Source organism: Nannospalax galili, unplaced genomic scaffold (genome assembly GCF_000622305.1).
Source record: "Nannospalax galili isolate Female #2095 unplaced genomic scaffold, S.galili_v1.0 scaffold805, whole genome shotgun sequence".
Taxonomy (NCBI): Eukaryota; Metazoa; Chordata; class Mammalia; order Rodentia; family Spalacidae; genus Nannospalax; species Nannospalax galili.
Genome location: NW_008353486.1, coordinates 1,802,449 through 1,821,867, shown reverse-complemented (window position 1 = coordinate 1,821,867; position 19,419 = coordinate 1,802,449). Strand labels below are relative to the sequence as shown.

Below are 19,419 nucleotides of genomic sequence, written 5' to 3'. Positions count from 1 at the left end.
CTATACAGTGAGAACTTTTTTTTTTTTTTTTTAAAGGGGGGGGTAAAGAAGGTGTTAACATTTTAGCTTTTACTGTGAGTAAAATGGGAGGCCATTGATGGATTTGGAGAGGAAGGATGCATGACCTGATCTACATTTTTTAAAGGGTCATCATGGCTCCTGTGTTGAGACTAGGCAGTTGAGAAACAATGGTAAGAGCAAGGAAGAGAATACAGCCTGGGCTGGAGAGGCTGCTCAGCAGTTAAGAACACTTGCTACTCTTGCAAAGGACCAGAGTTAGATTCTCAGCATCCACATCAGGTGACTCACAACCACCTGTAACTCCAGCTTTAGGGAATCCAACACCCCCTTCTGGCATCCATGGGCACCTGCACTTAGATGCACATGCACACAGATACACACAAGTATACATAATTAAAAATAAAATCTTTTTAAAATTAGAAAAAATTATTTTATGTGTATGAGTGTTTGGCCTACATGTGTGGTACAATGCCCACGGAGGTCGGAAAAGGGCATCAGATCCCTTGAAGCTGGAGTTACAGGTGGTTGTTCTGCCATGTAGCTACTACTGGAAACTGTACCAGGTCCTCTGTAAGAGCAGCCAGTGCTCTTAACTGCTGAGCCATCTCCCCAGCCCCTAAAATAAATCTAAAATAAAGATGAAAAGGGAAAGTATAACCTTCAGAAAGTATGTCAGTGCTCATAGCAAAAGATGTGATGGTGGTTTGGACTGGGATAATGGTCCTAGAGTGGTGATAAGTAATCCATATTCAGGTTGCTGTTTTATTTCTGTGAGTTGTGGTTCCGGGATAGAGCCTAGGCCTTGTAAATCTAGGCAAGTCCTCTACCATTCAACTACATCCCAGCCCTGTGCTAGATGGTTTTGAGAGAAGACAGTAAGATTCCTGTCAGATTGGGCGTGAGGACATGATGGCAACTCCAAGACTTTTGAACTGACATGAAATAAGCTGCTTTTATATCAACTGCTCAAAGGATGCTGCTTGGAGACGTTGGGGGAAGGGTGCTGAGTTCTATATGTCTGCAGGGGTGTTGAGCAGACAGTCGGAGAGTCAAGTCTGGAGTCCAGAGGAACAAGTACAGGCTGGAGATGCAGGCTGGAAACTGTCGGCATTTGTACTGTATTCAGAGTGATGAAACTAGATGAACAAAATGTGAAGAAGCCCAAGAACTGAACCCCAGGGACATGTTAGAGTCCAGAGGCCAGAGAAAGAGAAGGAAACCCATTGGGAGAGACTGGGAAGTGTGACCAGTGAAAAAGGAGGAAAACCAGGCATGTACAGTCCTGGAAGCCATGTAGAGAAAGTGTTCCTGGAAGAGGGAGTGGTCAGCTGTGTAGGTAAGATCTGAGAGCCAGCCAAGTGGAAGGAACCGGCAGCCTCCACACAGCACAGAAAGTATCATTATAGTAACTTGGCATCATTATAAGGACAAAATTAAGCTTCAAAATATTTGCTTCTAAAAACCATCATTTGGTTCCTCAGAAAGTTAAACAGTTTTACAATACAATCGCGTAATTCCATTCCTAGGAATGTACTCCCCAAAATTGAAAGTAGGAGTTAAACAGTATGCTAGTATTCATAGCAGCATCATTCACAGTAGCCAGAAGGCAGAAACACCTCAGTGTCCATCAGGAATTGAGCCAGTAAACCAAACATGTTACATCCCTGCAATCTACTCTCAGGTAAATGAAATTGCTGGGCCTGGTGCCACACACTCATAATCCTAGCCCTTAGGAGGCTGAGGCAGGAGGACCACAGGACTGATGCCAGCTTGGGTTATAGAATGAGACCCTGTCTCAAAAGACAAACAGCAGAGAATGAAATGGTACATGTATGAACCTGGAAAACAAAAAGTAAAAGAAACTAGGCACAAAAGTTCAGTTCCAGATTTAGCATATATGAGGTACTTAGAATAGTCACGTTCATAGACACAGGGTGAAACAGGTTGCCAGAGGTTGGTAAGTTAGTAAAGATCTCTCACATGCCAGAGATTGTTCAGTTAGTAAAGAGTTTCTGTTTGGGGTGATGATAAAATTCTGAAAATGGATAATGCAATGTTAGTTGTACAATGTTGTGTGAGAACTTTCTGCTACTGAACTATACACTGATAAAAAGGTTCAAAATAGGGGGTTGGGGAGATGGCTCAGTGGTTAAGAACACTGGCTGTTCTTCCAGAAGACCCAAGTTCAAATCCCAGCACCCACATGGCAGCTAACAACTGCCCATAACTCCAGTTCCAGGGCATCCGACAGCCTCTTCTGTCCTTCGTGGGCATTGCATGACACAGGTGCATTTACCTACACACAGGCAATTCACACACACACATAAAATAAAAATAATATTTTAAAAGGTTCAAATAGTAGGTGCAATTACCACCATTTAAAAAAATTATTTATTTTTAGTTCATTTGTATGAGTCTTTTGCCTTCATGCATGTAAATTCACCCGTGTCATGCAGTGCTCACGGAGGTCAGAAGAGGACATCAGAGTCCCTGGAACTGGAGTTTTGGGTGGTTGTTAGCCCCCATGTGGGTACTGGGAACCAAACTTGGGTCTTCTGCTAGAGCAGCCAGTGCTCTTTCTGTTAACATGGTTTTTTAAAAGTGTAGGGCTGGAGGTGGGGTGTGGCTCAGAGGAGTGGGAGAGCACTTGCTGAGCATGCACCAAGGACCAGGTTCAGTCTCCAACACTACCCCCAAGTGTAAGGCAATTGATAAAATAAATATGTCAAGGTATGTATCTATCTTAGAGTATAAATAAGCAAAAGAAATTATTGTACTTGTTTCCAATCTAGTCATTGCAGTTAAAGAAAAGAATATCCCTGTGTACAGGTCATTTTCATCAGAAGGCCAAGAAAAAGTCAACTAATTACAATTTTTGAAGAGTAAATCTTTTTGTTTTGTTTCATTGTTTTGGATTTTCTTTTACAGAATCTAGCTGTGAAGCCCAGGTTGGCCTTGAACTTGAGATCGTCCTTCCTCTTATTTCCTCAGCGCTGGGGTTACAGTACTCACAAGAGTGCATCATCTAAACAGTATATTTTAAAGTGTCTAATGTATGTGCCTAGTCAGGAAAACTGCTCTCTCATGTAGTGGGTTTTGAAAACAATATTCTGTGTGTGCACGTGTTAATAATTTTCTTGCTAAAACAGCATCTCTGATAATTCCACAGAACCATAGGGAGAAAGCTTTGGGTACTGGAAGATTTTGTGGTGCAGTGTATTTAACAACCATGACAACTCCAGAATTGTAAGCAGCCTTGCCTTCTTGCCTGGGATCTGTCGGCACCATTGTGTCGGCACCAAACCCTTCAACATACTGCTTCCTCCAAGCCATGCTAATGGTGGTCTACAAAATTTTTAACAGAATATTTTCAAGTCTTGGTAGTGTCTGTATTAAAAACATCTTTCCCCCTTTCCTTTCAAAAGCTACCATTCTAAATATATAGCAAATTTAAAATAAAAATAAAAATGACAGCGAAATATGGGTCTAAATTGCCTTTCAGCCTCTATGAAACAAAGACTGGTGTGTTGCTGTGGCTCAGGGAGCTGGTGCTGCTTTGTATGATTTCAGAGGTGAATTTCGATGGCCGGAAGATAGATGGATGCCAGATGCAGCTTGACATAGATTCAGGCAGCTGCTCCTAGGCTAGGTTTCATTAGCTGGTAAGTGTGCCAGCAGGAGCAGTGTGCCGGGCCCCACATGCCAAAATGACAGCGAGAACAGTGGAACAATACAATATTCACTAAGAGATTTTAATCTTGGAGATTGAATGTCACCCAATCAGTTTCCAGGTTACAAAAAAACAACTTGTACAAAGCAGTTAAGAGGGCCCCAGCCCTTTGTCTACTGAGGGAAGAAAGTTTTATCTTTTTTTGTTTTTGTCTGTTAGCTTTCAAACAACAACCACAAAAAAAGTGCCTTAAACCCATTTGGGTAGTTGGCAATTAAAAATCACATTAGTCTTCCTAACACACATTCTATCCTAAAAGAAGTGCATTTATTGTCACAGCAAGCAAATATTCCTCAATAAATGGAACCAATGTTTGTTAATCTAAAGTGAAAGTTTTAGATGAACTTCCCTGGCCTCTTCCAGCCTTAAAGCTCCACCCCAGCCCCATCACTCTCTCAGAGCAGTTCTTCTGCAGGAAAAAAAGACTACACAGAAAGAGAAGGCGTATGTGTTTGGGGAGTCATGTGATCTGTGTAGCTAGTGCTTAAAAAAAAAATGAACCAACCACATAATTGTGAACTTTTTTTTAATGTTCCAATAAAAGACTTTTGCTTTAAGTACTTGTGGGGTCATAAATAATTATGAAGCAGATTCCAGGCTCTGCTTGATTTCAGCTCGAGTGCTTTCTTGACTGAGGAGCAGAACCTTTATTTAGTGTATTATTTAAATTTACTAAAGTTATCCTTGTTGTTCTGAACAGAGTGCATGATCTAATCCATCCATGAGCAACTATTTCTTATAGGGTAAATTTTTTTCATTAAAAGTAACACAAAATTAATAATCAGTTGCAACCTGTACATATTTGAAAACGGAACCTATACCGAGCCTCTGCTTTTCTCTTACTCTTAGGAAGCTAATGCATCACTTAGCGTATACTGAGGTGTTACAGGGCGCTTTTCTTCTCCATTTGCAGTGTGCTCTGCTCTTTCAGTAACAATGCAGTTGTGTATGTGCTCAGAGAAGAATAGCTTCCATTGAACTTAAATTTCGTATAATATTTCGCTTAACAGTAATTTTTTTTTTTATCTTTTTGAGACAGGGTCTCCTTGTAGCCCCAGCTGTCCTGGAACTCACTATGTAGACCAGGCTGGCCTCGAACTCACAAAAATCCACTTGCCTCTGCCTTCCAAGTGCTGGAATTAAAGGCGTGTGCCACCACACTCAGCTAGTAATTATTTTTTCGTCTACAAAATGGTTAAAAGATTTGGGAATGACTTTGATTGAGTTACAAACTGTATGTTTAAGAGAACAATTATAATGAGAATTAATAACTATGCATTATGCTTCTTAGCACTCTGGGATTGACTATATCATGTTGCCTACCTGGCCTCTGAAAGTTTAATTTTCTCAGAACAAAGCTCTTGTGACTTTACACCTGGATTAAAGGGAATTATAGGTGATTCGGTTTTACTTCATCTAAATCTCAGATGCTGCTTTATAGCTATCAGTTCCCCTCCTTCTCTTCCTTCCTCCCTGTTCCCCTCCCTTCCTCTGGTAGCCTAGTACAGATAGCCTTACTAGGTGGCCCTAACTATTGAGACCTTTTTTCTTGCCCTGTACATGCTACTCACAAGGTGGCACCTGCAGACCCTTTGGGTAGAGGAGGGGATCGAGGTCATGGAAGTCTTCCACTGAGCACACTTGGCTACAGTGGCCTCACTAGACTTGGATGGCAGTTCTCTATAAAGGCCTGTCTAACCTGTCTCAGCCCTTGAATTTTCATACTCCCAGCCATTTTACTTCAACCTAGGATTTGACCCTTCTCTGCCTTAGAGAGATGTGAGTAGAGCACAAGATTTGGACCCTTTCACGGCAGGGTTGTCCTCTCACTGGGTAAAGTTGTCCCCACTCTTGTCTGGGACAGGCAGAGGGCAGCGGCAGCAGGTATCAAATTCAGTGTAGCACAAGGCTGGAGATTCATTCAATCTTTACATGTTTTAGATGTCTTTATCTTATACAAATATCCTTGGGGAAGTTTAGCATTTATTCTGGTGAGAAAAGTTGGTGTGTGCAAAAAATCATGGAGTTCCTCAGAGAAAAGTGCAAATGAATAAATCCAAGGAACCATTGTGATTTATTACTATCAATTACCGACCAATACAATGTCATTTTAATTGTTATTTTTTGCCATCTTAATTCATTTTTCTACACAGTGAAACTATAAATTAAGCAACCAGTTCTGTTGCATTCTATTAAACTATGCTCTATCTCTTTCCCTAGTTCTCCCATTCCATTTTTTGTTTGTTTTTGTTTTACAGTGCAGGAGATTGAACCCAGGGCCCCATGGGCGTGCTAAGAAAGTGCTCTGCCACTGAGCTGTATCTCTAGCCTTCCCATTCCATTTTAAGGAAACCTGATTTTATTTGAAGTAGCTTTGTGCTAAAGTAAAATGTGGTATCTTGGGCTCCTGTAGCTGAGGAGTCTGTTGTGCTCTGTTCCGGCCTGATGGGGGTAGGTAGAAGTCCCTGTGGAAGGTAGCTTTTTTGAGATATCTGTATGCCTCTGCCTCCTGGGTGCTGGGACTAAAAGTGTGTGCCACCATGCCTGGGGAGGGTATCTTTAAAAAAAAAAAAAGAAAAGAAAAGAAAAGAAAGGTACAGTGCCTTATAAAGGCAATATATTTAACTTTATTCTTACCTAGAAAGTGGATAAAATGCCTATTGGGTAGCAGCTGTTGGAGGACCCTGACGACATGAGGCTGTTGGAGCAGTGCCTTTGAACCATCCTTCAGTCCTGGACCTTACAACCTCAGGCTAATTTGGTGAGAAAACAAAGAGAACTCAAGTCATTTAAGTGGATATTCACCAGTATATCTTTACTCACAACCAAATGTAAGTCCTGATAAACACTTGAACTCCCTCCTTAATCTGTCAGACCAAGAACAAAGGAAATACTGTGTGTGTGTGATTAACATCTGCATAATGGGATCTTCTAAAGAAAGATAGGGGTGTCTATTCTGAGTGGGGCTTAAAGTTCTCTGTATTTTTTGTATATGTTCTGTTTCTTGGTTCACTTGCCAGGCTCCTGCTACTTGTGTTTTAAGGCCATTGAAGAAAGTAGCTTATTTTTCCTAATCTTTATTATGATTTCCTCTTGGAATATAATTAAAGCATAAGGACACAGACAAGATCATTAAGAATTTGGAGTTTAGCTGGATGAGGGATGCATGCCTATGATCCTAGTATGTCGGGGGATAGAAGCAGGTGGATCAGGAATTCAAAGTCATACCCAACATAGTGAGTTCAAGGCCAGCCTGAGCTACTGAGACCTCATCTTAAAAACAAAAAACCCAAACAACAACAAACCAATTCAAAGGCTTGACCCCCTCTTAATTATTTATGAAACAATCTTAAGCTTTGCCCTAGACCTAGTATAATGCACATTCACATAGTGTTAGACAAGAGTAGTATGGTTGTTTTTAGATTGAATTGTGGTGGCAGGGTGCATTATGAACGCTAGGCAGCTGAGAAGATTCATGCGGTAAAAGTGTCTTTTTCCTGTGTTCCAGTCTGGCCTCATGCAATGAGTGCAACTGCATCTCATGTCTCGGGTACTGCGGCATTGTCACAGGCCCTTACGTAAGATCCATTGCAGCACTGTGCTGGCTAGGCATGCCTTGTGGAGATGGGCAGCATTCTTCATCCAACACCAGAGACCACTACCATGTTATAATTGCCAACAAAAGTAGCTGCTGTCATTTATCTTTCTCGGAGGCTGCACTAACCTTCCTTTCATAATACCTCATTTAATCCTTATAGTAACACTAGGCTGTAGGTTTGGGTTCTATTCCCCAGCCTCCACCTCTTTTGAGACATGGTCTTACTATATGACCTAGCCTGTCTTCAAACTCATGATTCTCCAACCTCAGCCTTCTGAGAGTGACAGCATACCCAGCCTCTATGCCCTTTGTGCAGATGAGGAAATTAAGACCAGTGCAGGGTCATAGAACTTGAAACCCTATGTGTCCCGGGAATATTTGACTCCAGAGTCATAATCTTATGCATCGTCAAACATACTGACTATTGGGGCTGGAGAGATGGTTCCGTGGTTAAGAGCACTGGCTGGTCTTACAAAAGACCTGGGTTTGATTTCCAGCACCTATATGGTCGCTAACAACTATCTGTAACTCCAGTTTCAGGGGCTCTGACGCCGTCTTCTGACCTCCACGGGCATTTCATGACATGGGTGCATTTACATACGTGCAGATATAACACTCATACACATAACATAAAAATAAATAAAATATATATTTTTAAAGTACATTGACTATAGCTTACTGAATTACATGTTATTATAAATAATCTCAAAGTTTTCTGCATGGCTTCCCTACAAAAGAACCAAAACATAATGGCATAAATGTGAACAAACTGATAGTAAAGAGTTTCTCTTGACATAGTCCTATCATCAAGGTGATGTCTGACTCCAGGTGCCTTCACATAATCTTTTTTATTTACTGCAGGCATATTACATGCTCTCTCCTCAGGTGGGAGGGTGGGTTGGGGGTGGGGATGGCTGCTTTATGGAGTCACGTGTAGCACACAGTGCATGGTGGGATCAGAGGCGTGAGCAGACATTAGGCAAAGCACCCTCATAGCCTCTCCGACACTTTTTCCCTGAGCTGCCTGGCAGCCTCAGATGAATCATGGCATTTTTAGGCTCTGCATGTGTCACCAGTATATGTGGGCTGAAGTAGCACGAAAGCATAGTAGTAGTCCTCCGGAAGTGCAAATAAAGTAAAACAAAACACTGGGATACCTGCACCTTTTCATATAGCACAACTGTTTGTGAAATCTGTACATTTGGGGCCTTTGGTCTTTAGAGCTAACACTTACTAGCTAAAACCAGTTTACGATTTTCTATTTAAGTGTCTAAGATTCAGTTGTAAAATTTCACCCTAAGCTAAAGCTGTTTATGGAAACTTAGCTGGTGTGTGGGCATACTAAAAAGAAAAAGGCAGGCTATATTTAAAAAAGATATGTTAAAGTTTTTCTGATTCATACTGCTAGATAGGTAGGTAGACAGATCACCACACTTAGTTCCCATCTGGGTTTGTTTTTAGAAAGACGCTTTGGCAAAGAGTCTTCATTAGAAAGTTAACCAAAGTAATATTTGCAATAATATAAATTACCAGTGTGGGCTTTGCTGCCCAGACTGCAGTAGCTTCTCTGAGCCCTAGTTCCCCAAATATAAAGCAGATTCATAGCTGGCTCTTGAAGATGATGCTTTGTAATTTATGCATGCTATGTAATTTTAAAGTGATCATCCAGTTTTGAAGGTGCGGTGTTGCTAGCATGTGCTCCGCAGCCAGCAGATGAACCAGCGGTGCTCTTCACCCATAAAGCTGGCAGTGTCAGCGTGATTCCTGAACAGCACAGGTTTTCTTTTCTTTTCTTTTCTTTTTGTTTTAAAGCTTAACAGCTTCTCACTTGGAAAGTGTTTTCCACTTTTTTTAAAATATTTTTTTATTGCTGGGTGTGGTGGCAGCCTGGTCTACATAGTGAGTTCCAGGACAGCTGGGGCTACAGGGAGACCCTGATGTGTATGAGTGTATTGCCTGCATGTATGTGAGTGCACCTATATCATGCAGAATCAGAAGAGAGCTTCAGATTCCCCTGGAACTGGAGTTAAGGACGATTCGTAACCTCCACGTGGGTGCTGGGAATTGAACCCGGGTTCTCCGCAAGAGCAGTCAGTGCTCTTAACCGCTGACCTATCTCTCCAGCCCAACAATACAGATTTATTGAGTCCTTGCAATGGTGAGGGCTTCCTTCATATAAGCAGAACATGTGTAGGCTTGCAACAACCATAGTTTATAGTGGACCTTCTCATTTATATAGCATCCTTAGTGTTCTATAATAGTCTGCATTATAGATACCAAAAATTTATCTTTTAGGTATGTCGGAATTACATAAAGATGTTGGATAGAAATCTTTCTTTATGTCATTACTATTGTCAGTGTTACCACATTTTTTTCCCACAGGTAGCATCAATCCCTTTTTTCATAAATCAGAATCATTAGAGTGCTGTGATATTCTATTGAAATAAAGGTCCTTTAGGGCAGGACTAGTGAGGGGTGTGGTGCTCTTTGCCCCACTTTAAATCATCCCGAATACGTATATTTAAAAAAATCATAGTGTCAGTGTTTTAGAATCCTCCTTGTAGTTGTTAGCTGTGTTCTTCATTCACTTTATGTACTTGTGTCTTTCTCTCTTTTTAAACCTCCAAATATATTGAAATTATCATTAAATTAAGAGTAATTGGGCACCCAGGGGATCCATATTATGTATGAGGTTTGTACGTGGATTTTTAAAAAATATCTTTTGTTTCTTAAGAGTGTGATTTTGTTTAGCTTGTAAATTCAAGAAACCGATGAACCATTTTATCTACCACTACGATTTGCTGTCTGCCTTGGTTTCCTTTAGTGATCACCAGTAATATAGAAATGCTTTCATATACATTACTTATCTTGATCTCCACATGATCATGAGGGATAGGTGGGACATGTTATTGTGCTTTTCAGGTAAGAAAATTAAGTCATAGTTGAATCTTAACCATAGGTCACAGCTGAATCTCCTAGGGAGATTGCCCATCTATGTGTACCTGGTGCCTATACTTGAATATCCAAATTCCGTGGGTCTGGGCAGGACACAGGAAGGTATATTTTGGGAAAAGTTCCCAAACAATTGTAAAATACATAGCTTTCCCAGACCTTTCTCTGCATTTTCTCCTTGTCTACTCTACTCTCACTGGGAATTGCTGGGCTAAGCTTTTATGACTAGTAGGTGGTTTGCTACGATGCTTTCACCCGCCAGTTACAAAAAACCCAACAAACAGTGGCTTAAGACATAAGAGTCAATGGTCCCATCGTCGTAGGCTGTTGTGATGCTTAGAGTAATGCTCCCTGTGTTACTACACGTGGGGAAACAGACTTCACAGACGTGACTAAGTTACAGTTCTTGAGACCAGAGGTAATATGGATTATCTGGCTGGTTCTGTGTAATCATGAGGGTACTTAACAATAAGGAGGGTAAAAGGCAGAGGAAATGGGTAACAAATAGTGGCTGGAATGGTGTGCTTTGAAGCTATAGGAAGTAACCAGGAGCCCAGGAATGCATGCAGCCCCTAGAAGTCAGAAGACAGGAAAGAGAAGAAATGCAGCCCACCCAACACCTTGATTTTAAACTTCTGGTCTTCAGAGCTTTAAGAGAAGCTATGTGTGTCATAGGATCACCAGACCTTGTATTGAGAATATGTAGCTAGAAGTCAGGATAATGAATATTGCTTTAAGTCTGACCGGGGTGAAAGGTAGTCATTCATTGACTTACAAGGTTCTCCACAACCTGCCCTGTTGCTGCCCTTCTCCCAGTTCCTCCTTTCTTCCCATACTAACCAAACCCAACACCCCATCCACCTCCATCCTCCTACCTACAAGATCTGCTTGTATTTGCTATTCCCACTGCAGCAAAACTCTTCTGCCTGGTATCTGCTAGGCCTGCATCCTCACCTCCTGAAAGTCTTGATTAAAATGTCTTTTCGGCTTTATTCAGTTTTTCTCCCTTTTTTGTTATTGGAATGTTAGATCTTCAGGAACAGGAAGTTTGGATGTTTGTCCACTGCCATGTTCCTGGTGTCCAGAACCGAAGATAGAGTGGGTACTAAGTACATATTTGTTGAATTAATATTTATGCATAGCTCCGATTAATTCAGTGGGACAAATTGACGAAAATTAAATGCTTACCTTACAGGATATGGACATTCAAAAAGGCTCCTTGATAGACAAAACCAAAACCCTGTTTGGCCCAAGATCAAATCAGTTCATCTCCCATCAGGAACTATAAGACAACCCTGTCCACTGTCCACTCATCAGTTATAAAGCAGCCCCACCCAACTTGGTACATGGAATTCTATTTCTTTTATGTTTGTATGGCTTTTATTAAAACGAATCTTTTCTTTTTTTTAATGGCAGTCATCAGCTTCTGTCCTTTGCCCATTCTAATGGCACCCTAATTTCAGTGTTTTCTAAATTAGTGCTGATGTCTTTCTAATTGATTCATAGACTCTCTTTAGGTTAGTGTTTATTATCTGTGTTATAGATATTTTTCTTAAAATTTGTCTTTTTCAGTTTTTCTTATGATGTTTTTTCCTATGGAGGTTTTTTTAATTGTTTTTATTTTATGTAAATGAGTGTATTGCCTGCGTGTATGTAAATACACCCATGTTGTGCAGTGCCCTCAGAAGTCAGAAGAATATGTTGGATCCCTTGGAACTGAAGTTAAAGACAGTTGTTAGACACCATGTGGGTGCTGGGAATCAAATCCCAGTCCTCTGCAAGAGCAGCTGGTGCTCTTAACTACTGAGCTATCTCTCCAGCCCCAATGATGTTTTTTTTTTATGTTGTCAGTTTTATCCTTACAGTTTTTTACTTTTTGTTTGGAAAGATCTTTCCTATCTCTAAGATCAATTATTCATTTGTGATTTCCTTAATTTTTCTTACATTCATGTTATTATTATTATTATTATGTGTATGAGTATATTGCCTGCGTGTATGTAAGTGGACCCATGTCGTGCAGTGCCACCTCCACCTTCACTGGAGGTCAGAAGAGGGCACTGGATCTCCTAGAACTGGAGTTACAAACTGTTGTTAGCCATCATGTGGGTACTGGGAATCGAACCCGGGTCTTCTGCAAGAGTATTCAGTGCTCTTAACTGCTGAGTCATCTCTCCAGCCCCACATTCATGTATTTCTAATGCTGTTCTTCAGTCTGTTTTTTCTCATTGTCTGAAGCAGGAATGACATGTTCGTTCGGTTTCCTCTGTAAATGGTGATACCGCCTTGGCTTTCTGTCCCACCATCGGCAGTACCATCATGAAAATACTGAACCTTTATACTTTATAGATCTGTTCCAAGTATTTCAGTTCAGATTCATTGATATTTTTTTTTCATACCAGACCTCAGTTTTTAATTATTGTAACTTTTTAATATGGTTTGGAATCTTTTTAAAAAATGTTTTTCCCTTGGGGCTGGAGAGATGGCTCAGCGGTTAAGAACACTGACTCTTCTTGCAGAAGACCTGGATTTGAATCCCAGCACCCACATGGCCCCTAACAACTGCCTGTAATTCCATTTCCAGGGGATCCGACAGCCTCTTCTGTTCTCCTCGGGCATTGCACGACACGGGTGCACTTACCTACATGCAGGCAATATATACACATAAAATAAAAATAATAAATAAAATATTTTTTTAAGTTTTTCCCTTTATTTTTGGGTTCTACATAAATTCTAGGATTATTCTGTTAAGTTTAAGAATAGATGTAGACTTAGGGCTCTAAATTAATAAAATCAGTTTTTGCCATTCTCCCATGGAAAATCTCTTCCTGGCTCCTCTAGCTCCCTAGGACCTGCCCCAGCCAACCTCTCAGGTCTTCTGTATTGCTGTTTTCCCCCTGGAATTTACCTCCGCTATGCACCAGCTTTCTTGCTGTTATTCACCTTCCTGCTGCTCCATCTGTCTGTAATGACCTTGATTAATGTCCTTGGCTGACTGCCCTAAAATCGATCACTGGCTCAGAGCCTACTTGCCACACTGACCAGACCCTGTGGCCACTCACTTGTGCCTTTTGTAGAGACTTGTGTCTCTGTAACCCACTGTATCACAATGGGTTGATCATTCCTGGGGTCTCTTGGGAGCATCTCATGTACATTTTGTTGTCTTTTTTTTTTAATGTTTTTTATTTTATTTTATTTTATTTTTGTGGTACTGGGAACCAAACCCAGGGCCTCATGCATGCTAGGCAAGTGCTTTTCTACTGAGCTATACCCCCAGTCATCCTGTTCATTTTGGATATATGGCATCACAGTTTGTTGTATGGATGGATTAGAGGAAAATACTAAAGACTGCAAATAGGAAAATAGATTGTTGCTGTAATGGAAGTGAAAGATAATTAGGGCCTTGATTAAGGCCATGGTGAGAGAAATGGGACCTATTTGGAAAATATTTAAGGAAAAAGATTGACAGAACTTTGTGCCAGGATGAATGTGAGCATAAGAGATGGGAAAGGTACTCTGAATCTTCAATTTCCAACTTATACACTAGGTGGATTTTGGTGGTTTAACCATTTGTAGGAATTAGAAAGGGGGGACAAATTTAAACAGGATATGATTAGGCCAGTTTTATTTATTTAAATTTCTTTTGCATTTATTTATTGGGAGGGGGACACACACAGGAGTATGGAGCTCAGAAGATAACTTAATGGGAACTTGTTCTCTCCTTCCATCGTATGGGTTCCAGAGACTGAACTAAGATCATCAGACGCTGAGCCATTACACCATCCCCTAGGCCAATTTTAGATGTTCTGTGAGAGTTGGAGATGTCTTTATGATAACCAGTGGAGATATCTGATAGGCAGTGGAATATAGATAGGCTAATTATATACTGGTTCAAATGAGCACCCTTTTGAGATTGAAACAGGATTTATTAATAATTATGGCAGGATAACAAGCCAGGAATGACCCTGATTTGAACTGGGACATACAGTCTTATAGCTGGGAGAGTAAGGTCTGGAATATCCATCATTATTTGTAAGTCATTAGCATGTAGGTGTCCTGAGAGTAAGCAAGGGAGGGTGGAGACTGTGCCGAAGCAAGTTTTATTTACACGTTGTTTAAGAACTGCCAGTTTATAAGGAAGATAGAGAAAGAGGAACCAGCAGAGGAAACTCTGGGTGACCCGAGGGGAAAGAGCCAGGAGCTTGTAGTTCAACAAACAGGAAGAAACAGAGGGAGGTGGACAAGTAGCATCAGATGTCAAATGCTATCTAGAAGCTGAATATGGTGGGTGACGAGAAGTATCTGTTGGCCATGGCATTTAGAAGACACCATGGCCCTTTTCTGGGTAGCCAGTACAGTTGTCTTGAAGCAGGAGACAGAATAAAGCTGCGAAGGGTAAAGACAGCAGTAGCCACCAGTGCCCACATTCTTGCAGCATTAACGGGGAAGAGGGTGGTATGGTGTTTTAGAAATGAAGTTGGAGCCCATTGAGCCTTCCGCTTATTGCCTGCTGGAAAGAACCGGTAGAAAGGGCAAAGCTGAGTGTGTATGGGACAGAAGAAGCACTAGCTTGCAGCTCGCCACCAGGCAGGGGCACCTGTGCTGTACTTGAGCGTTGCAGTTCCAGTAGGAGTCTTTCGGATTTTGAAAACCACCATTTTGATGTCTTTCTGTCTGGTTGGCTTGAGATTGTTAAGTTTTTCTAAAGACTCAAGATGGAAGCCTCAGAAGAGAATATCAATTTGTTTTCTAGTTAGATTGATTTCCTGAAATGTCGTTAGTAAATTGCTGATAATCCATCATCCTGGATTTACTGGCTAATAGGATGCATCCTTATTAATAGAGTTAGAAACAGGTACTGCAGGTGAATGTATCCCCTTAAAATAAGTATGTGCATGTTTGCATGGTGCATATACAGTATATAGGAAACTGGGGTGTTTTGTTGTTTGCTTGAGACAGAGTATCCATTTGTAGTCCTAGCTGGGCTTGAACTCAGAATCCTGCCTCAGTCTCCCAAGCACTAGTATGTCACCACCCATGGTGAAAAATGAGTTTTTAAGCAAAAATCAATTAATTAATTAAATAAAATTCTTGAGAAGCCTCATTAAAACAAAACAACAACAAACACATTAGAATAGAAAACTGCCTCGTTTTCTGATCTACTATCTCACAGGAAGTCTGTTCTAAGTGAACTTCAAGCAAGGACACTAGCAAGAGAATAAGAAATGTTTCAATTGCTCTGCAAAGGCCTCAACATGCTCTGAAAAGTAGAGATTTCAGACTTAATGTGCATGGAACAAAAGGCCGTTGTGAACTGTATGCAGGAGTTGGTGAGAGTTTGTATTCTGCCCCTTTTTTCTGTGGGAGTTATTTCCTGTTGTTGACTAGAGTTCTTTATTTAGAACCACCTAGCTTCAGAATGCCTGTTAGCTTGCAGAGAAGTGTGTACTTAAAACATGGGCTTATTTCAAGACAGTCTCTTTTAAAAAAGAAACTCATGCACCGGAACAACATGAAGTTCCCAAAGATCAAGACCCTCAGTATCAACGTACATACACTTAGTATCAACGTACACACACTTAGACAGAGCCAGTCTGTTGTTGCAGTTGGTGAACTCCTGAAATCTTCGGGAAGATATTTTCTGGGTAAAGTGTGTTTCCATTTAAAAAAAACAAGGTAGTTCTGATGGCATTCACCTGTAATTTCAGCCACTCCAGTGCCTGAGGAAGGAGGATGGCAAGTTTGAGGCCAGCCTGGGCAATTTAGCAAGACTGTCTTGAAATTAAAATTTAAAAGGTGGTAGGAGGCAGTGATATAGCTCCGTGATGAAGGGCTTGCCTAGCATATGCAAGGTCTTGGGTTCAATCCTAGACCATAATAAATGAATAAAAAATAAATAAATGAATCAATTTTACTTTATATGCTGAGTTCTTTGACATTTTAAGGAAGTAGCTAGATGGCCTCTACTCTGTGAGGAAGTTTATAATCTTTCTAACATAGTAGAAGTTAGCCTAACAAGTGAGAAATATGCCCAAAATATGACTGTGAACCTGTCACGTGGCTACCTTATTAAGAACTGTAGATTACTGCAGCCGGGTGTGGTGGTGCACACCTTTGATCCCAGGAGAGGCAAGCAGATCTCTGTGAGTTCAAGGCCAGCCTGGTCTACATAATGAGTTCCAGGCCAGCTGGGGCTACAGAAAGACCCTGTCTCAAAAAGACTTAAAAAAAAAATGAAGAAGAAAAACTATAGATTACTTTAGCATTGTCATTGAATTTTGCAGTTGTCTGTGTCTCTGCTTCATGTTTCCACCTCCTGAGTGCTGGGATTGAAAACATGTGCCACCATGCTCCCTGTTCAGCCTAATGAGAATGGAATCTGGTTTTGTTTTTTTTTTTTTAAAGATAGAATCTCTAATAGCCCCAGCTGGCCTGGAACTCACTGTGTAGACCAGGCTGGCCTAGATCTCATAGAGATCTGCCTGCCTCTGCCTCCCAAGTACTGGAATTAAAGGTGTACACCATTGTGCCCAGCTATAATAATTTTTTTATGTGTATGAGTGTATTGCCTGTGTATAGTATGTGCACCTGTGTCGTGCAGTGCCCACGAAGAACAGAAGAGGCTGTCAGATCCCCTGGAACTGGAGTTACAGACAGTTGTTAGCTGCCGTGTGGATGCTGGGATTCGAACCCAGGTCTTCTGCAAGAACAACCAGTGTTCTTAACCTCTGAGCCATCTCTCCAGCCCCTACAATAATTCTTAATATAGGATAATATCTCAAAATTAACGAGGGGAATAAATTGCTACTGAAATCCTGGGAGATAAATGAATGCTTCTCTACAAATATCCAGTATTTATTAGCAGACACTAGTATTGTTGATAAACTCCTTTCTCAATTCTGTTTCATGAGCTTCATAAGGAAGAAAGCAAAGAAAATTTATTTCTTTAACCTAATAAATTCTGAAACAATAAATTTAAATTCTGCATTATAACATATTTATTTGTTTTTGATATTTTTGAAAGAAATGAAACTCTCTAGATAAGTTTAAAATACTGTATACAAGTGCTGTTGTGGTGTGTTTTACAGTTTGCTTAACTGTATTGAGCACTGTTTTTGAGATTTGCTATATATCTTTGTAACCACTATAGTTTTCAGGTGTATCAATTTGTCCTCATCTTGATGAACCTTAGTTTTGTCTTTATAAGCCATGTACCATTCTTTGGTGTCTCCTTGGTGGTAAAAACGAGTTTCTATAGACTCTGGACATAGCCCTTCTATCTAGAATTTCTCAAGAGAATTAAAGACCAATACCATATTGAATCCATTGTAGATAATGAACTTCTTTCTATCTCATTAAATCTAGAATGATCCAAGTGTTGGTATGGTGCTGAAGAGCTACTCCTCAGGATTGTGTGGAATCCCTTCCTGATCCTTAAGTCAGACACAGTGTGGGTATTTGCACCAAGAAGTCATCTGACACAATTAAGAGCTTTTCTCCCCACCCCATATCCTTAGTATTTGCCGGCATATACTGGTTTTAGCTTTATACCATGTGAGAACTGAGGATATGCTCCCAGAATCATTTTCTCTAGGGCTTATTTTTTTTTATAGAACCCTAGTTGAGAAAGGCTTCATGTATGTGGGTGTGGGTGTGCTCTACAGCTCATCACTGGATCATGCCACATTTCCAAAATGACCATACCACTTATGTACTCATCAAGGATTTATGAGTTCCCTTTTTAAAATTTGTGTGTATGTGCATCTGTGTGGGGATAAATTCTTCTTGTCCATGAAATGGTATGGCTCTGCATTAATTCTGATCTTTTCTTTTTATTAGTCTTTTTTTAAGACAGGGTCTCCCTGTAGCCTCAGCTGGCCTGGAACTCACTGTGTAGACCAGGCTGGCCTCGAACTCACGGAGATCCACCTGCCTGTGACTCCCAAGTGCTGGGATTAAAGGTGTGCACCACCACGCCCAGCTAATTCTGATCTTTTCATCTGATAATTTGGGAAAGGCATTTATTCTCTTTTCATCTCTAGTTATAATATGAAAATAGCAACCCTAGAATCTTTGTCCTCATAGCTGTTCATTGTCACCATTAAGACTAGAAAACATGATGTTCAAGCTTTAAAATTGTAACACATCAGAATATATTAAAATTAATATTTGGTTAAGATTTTTCTAGTCTGTTGCAACTTGAGCTTTTATTACTATTTTTTATTTTTTTAAGACAAGATCTCACTGTGTAGCCTTGATTGACCTGTAACTCACAATATACACCAGGCTGGCCTCAAACTCGTAGCCTGCCTCTGCCTCCCATGTGCTAGGATTAAAGGTATGTGCAACTATACCTGGCCTGGGCTTTAATTTCTTAAAGAAGTTAAACAGAAATGAAAATGGTGTTGAAATTACCAAAGATAGTCTCAAAAAAGCGACTTTCCAGTCCTCCTGCCTTACTCTCCCCAGTGCTAGGATTACAAGCACTACTGTGAGCTCAGCTGAATCTGGCACTTTAAAAAATGGTGTGTGTATGTGTGTGTGTGTGTGTGTGTGTGTGTGTGTGTGTGTGTGTGATGTGTTCATGCATGTGCACATGTGCCACAGTGGGCATGTGGAGGTCAGAGTACAACTTGTGTGACTCAGTTCTCTCCTGAGGAGGAATCTCAAGTTGTCAGGCTTCATGGCAAGTACCTTTACCCACCGAGCCATTGCACTGGCTTTCAGTCTGTTACTATTATTTGTTTGTTTGTTGGTTGGTTTTGTTTTGTTTTGAGACGGTCTTCCTGGAGCCCTAGCTGGCCTAAAACTCTATGTACATCATACTGGCATTGATCTCACAGAGATATGCCTGTCTCTGCCTCCTGAGTGCTGAGATTAAAGGCTTGCACCACTATGCTTGGCCAATCTGTTACTTTTTAAAATTTATTTATTTAATAACCACATGATTAGATGAAGCATTCCTCTACAGCTTTAAACATATTCAATAACAATTTCCAGAGCAAAGATACATCTCTTTCAAAAGTGGCTGTAAATTTTTAGGTTCACAGTTAAGTTAATACATTTATGCAATATCGAACTCAGTATAAACCCTATAAGACATAAAATTGAATGAGGTTTT

At 40.6% G+C, this 19,419-nt stretch overlaps 1 protein-coding gene across 2 annotated transcripts in view; it reads left to right on the top strand.

Moving 5' to 3' along the window:
* Positions 1-19,419, top strand: part of Sertad2 (SERTA domain containing 2) — a 116,587-nt gene that overhangs the window by 67,839 nt on the left and 29,329 nt on the right. Inside the window, exon 2 of one of the 2 annotated variants that reach the window (XM_029554810.1) lies at positions 6,393-6,582. The exons of the other annotated variant lie outside the window; for it this stretch is intronic. The gene's annotated coding sequence lies outside the window, so the exon portion shown is untranslated. The remainder of the gene's footprint in view (positions 1-6,392; positions 6,583-19,419) is intronic. 2 annotated transcript variants of the gene reach the window in all.